Genomic DNA, 4,087 nt, shown 5'->3' with positions numbered 1-4,087 from the left:
AACTGGTGGCCAGTATACTTCAAGGCTGGATGCTGGGATTGTTAGTGTGTAACAGTCAGTGACCTCAGTGATGAGATGAAGTGCAGATGACAGCGAATTGGGAAATGGTGGCCAGTACACTGGAGAGACCTCAGCAGACTGGAGAAATGGGCTGGAAGAAACTCATGAAGTCCAACAAATGGTGGTGCAACATCCTGCATCTGGGACAGAATAGCCATTGCTTTACGAGCTAAAGGCCAAGAGGACAACAAAGGATTTTCAAAAAGAAATTTCGGAATCCTGGTGAGCAACAAGTAAGTCAGCAGTGACCTTGCAACAAAGAAGGTCAACAGCATCCTGGGCCATAGTAGCAAAAGAATAGCCAGCAGGTTAAGAAACTTGTTTATTCTCATCCATGGAGTACTTGTGAGATTCCATCTGGATTACTGGGTGCAGTTTTGAGCTACCCAGTATGTGAAAGACACAGACATAAAAAAAAAGAAAATCCAGGGGAGGGCCATCATGACTGTGAGGGTGCTAGAGCACATGATATACAAGAAGAGGCTGATAAGGTCAGGCTGTTAGTCTGAAGAAGAGATGGCTGGTGCAAATTCTAATGTTCTCTTCTGCTACCTCATGGGTAGACATAGAAAAGATGGAACATTTTTTGAGGTCCACAGTGACCTTTTCACTGTGAGAGGCAACATGCACAAGTTGGAACAGACCAGTTAGATATCAGGGGAAAAGAAAAATTCACACATTAATTCAAATAGTGGAGTAGGCTGTTCAAAGAGGCTGTGGAGACAGTAAAAACTCAGCTAGGTACGACCCTGGAAAACCTGGCATAACTTCAAAATTGGCCCTACTTGGAGGTGAAGCTTCAACCTTAATGGGTCCCCTGAATCCTGAAGAAGATGAAGATAGTGGAGAAATTTTACATTGTTTTAAATTTCATTTTGTTTTCTTTGTGGGTTTGAGTTAGGTATATACTGTGTCAACAAAAATCTTATTGGTTTCATGAAGACCATATTTAAATCCACTTGGAAAGGTTAATGAGTAAGTCAGGAGTCAATTCCCCATAAAGGTGGGCAGAGTGATTCTACAGGGTAAATGCAGCTGCTCATGAAAAAGTCTTTGTGCACCAACAGCTGTGTTACACATAGCCCTGGTGTCAGCAGGTGCACATAAACCATTCTTCCTTACGCATTAAAGCTGCAGATAGAGCTTTATGAGACAGCAGCTATACCTGAATGGCCTACCAAGTTCATAAGCACCCAACAGTTTGTTCATAACCTTCCATCTTATGGAAGAATAACTTTACTTATTTGAAAACCAGTTAGAAACACACCTGCAAATGCAGTGAGTAAAACAACTAGTTTTACTCACCCCGTGTACCAATTTTTTAAGAAATACGGTACATAGAAAAATTAAGTAAGAAAGAAGAACGTTGACAATATATGGCTATACTGATCAGGAAAACATGGTTGCAGTCAGATTCTGATTTTTTTTTCGTGTTAATTTAAGGGAGAGGAAAGTTCTGAGAGGATATTTAACCAAACTTCTCTGAAAACTAAAATAACTAAAAACTTCTCCCGCTGCTAAATTTCACATTAGGAAAGGTTTGCAGATCACAGTGAAGAATCAAGTGAATGCATAAAACGATGTTGTGAACAAAATAGCCAGCAGAAGAATAAATGGGAGGAAGGTGAACACAAGAGGATGACAGGAAGCTTGTTTAGAATGGATGAAGCTTTGTTGAAAAACTAAGCCCAGCTCTAGTCAGCACAATGCAGCAATGGTGACACTGGAGAAGGTTCAGAGAAGAGCTCTAATATTGAATAAAATCTGCACTGAAGAGTGTTTATCAAATCTATTTCCTATCTGAAATATGGTGCCTTCCTTTTAAAAAATAGCAGTTAGGAGTAATATAATTACTGGTCTTTGCATACAGTGATACCTGTAACCAGGGTTTTGGGTTTTGGCCTTAGATGACAAAATGTATTTGCTTCTGAGTTAGAAGATTCTAACAAATTTCAGTGGATCTGAGCATATGGGTAGTTAAAACCCCTCTCCCACTCAATTTGGATAGGACACTGCCACACTGGACTCAGGGTTTTTTGTCAGTGTCGAGACCATAAACTTTGTGTTACATGGGCTATCTTTTATGCTCGCACTGTAGCAAGTTAAAAGTCTTCCTTGCTTTCCCCAGTGGATTTACGTACTAGTTTAATAAAGACTTTTGGTTATGCTAAAGGAAGTGTGAAGTTAGAAAAAAAAAATCAAGCTTTCATAAATGCTGGGATAAAAATTACCTGCGCGATTTTAAACTGGACTGCTTATGGTCATAAAATAAATACATACTTTTTTTATTCTTTCTCCCCTCCCCCCCCCGGACCGCTGTTTCACTTAGCACAGGAGAACGAATGAATCACAACTGTGAGGTAAATGAGATTATTGCCTATATAACTGTTAGCTTATTTGCTACAGAGATTTGCATAGATATAACAAATGAGGTCAAGGGAAAAGCTCTATCTGTCCAGGACTCTTTACCCCAGTTTTGCTTTGTTTCTTTTTTTCACATACAAGCTACTCTTATTTGCTATGTTATTTCAAGGTAATATTCTGATTTCTCTGCCCTCCAGATGGAATTAACCTTCAATCTCTTTTTACCAGTCTGTGTATGGGCAGGGTGGAAGAACTTCCTGAAGACTATGCAATTTCTCTGTCAAACATAACTGATGGAGAGGTAGTCCTCAGAAAAGTAGTCCTCTCCAGCTGCTGCAGCCCAACACTGGAGCCTTGTCTTCCGAAATGATGCCAAACTTCCCTTAAAACAGCGGCATTTAACGTGGGTTGGATCTCTGGTTACTTTCACATCAAAACTCTAATTGAGCATATACAAACAACAATCCCTCCATGCGCATCTTCTAATGGGACCAAATTCAATGGATTTCTGATGGCAATTCCTCCCATTCCTGAGTTCTTTCTCCAGAAGACAAAAATATTGCAAGTTTTCAGTTATTTAATATTATTTATATTGCAAAGACTTTTTTCTTTAACTTGGGGGAGAAGAGCGGGAAAGAGTTTTCCTTTAATTTATTTGGAGAAACAATTGAACTATTTTTACCCAATGAAAAAAAAAGCTTTAAAAAAATTGACTCAGACACAAGTGTGGGAAATTGTATACAGCACAGTAGGGCAAAGTGTAACAAATTGGAAAACAAGGGTTATGACTAAAAAAGTATTGGACAAGCCCAACTGCACGCAGAGTTAGCTATACTACCAGGAACAATGTATCTGCGGATAGCTACAGAACAACTTGGGGCTGCGTGTCAGAAAATATCAAAAATAAGGATTGTTGCAGTGTGTAAAGTACAGCTCGCCATTATCGACATGTGCGAAAACGTAAAGCTTTTCTTGTAAGATAGGATTTCTGCATCGCGGACTGCTTCTTGAACTAAAGGGCAATGTTTAACAATCGCCCTACAGCCCTTAACAATTTTTAACTCATGTATTCACCCCTCCAATCTAGGAAAAGCCTACATCTGCATCCCCTCACTCCCGTGAGTGAGATACAGCTGACATAATTTTCAGCCATGTGTGTCTTTTTTTTTCCTCTTTTCTTTTTTTTTTTTTTTTTTTTCCCGGAGGCAAAGAAAGGAAATAAGACTGTATCTTCCCCGCCTAGCCTCCCTGTTTTTGTGAACATGGGCCACTAAAAGCCGTAACAGGGCTGACTACTCCGATCCCGCCTGGAACCGGGGCTCCTCCGAAGGCGGACAGCAAAGGGCCACAGCCAAAGTCTCTCCCTTCGAGGGCGAAGGACTTTGTTTTTCCCTTCCCCTTTCTCGCCGGCTCGGGCGCCGAGGAGGAGGCTCCCGGGAGCGCTGCGCAGCGCTGCGAGCGAGCGGGGCGGCTGCCATTGTCCCTCGGGCGGGGCGCGGAGCAGCCCCCTCTCCGCCGGGCGGCATCGCTGAGGGGCGGCGGCGGCGACCGGACCGCGCCGCGGTGCCGCCCGACCCGGCCCGGCCCGGCCCAGCCCGGCCTCCCCCCGCTCGGGGCACGGCCGCTGCCGCTGTGCCCGGGGGCAAGGGGGAGTGACTTGTGC

Source organism: Corapipo altera, unplaced genomic scaffold (genome assembly GCF_003945725.1).
Source record: "Corapipo altera isolate COAL_440 unplaced genomic scaffold, ASM394572v1 49, whole genome shotgun sequence".
Classification (NCBI taxonomy): Eukaryota; Metazoa; Chordata; class Aves; order Passeriformes; family Pipridae; genus Corapipo; species Corapipo altera.
The sequence above is the reverse complement of the archived record's forward strand: the minus strand, read 5'-3'. Positions refer to the sequence as shown.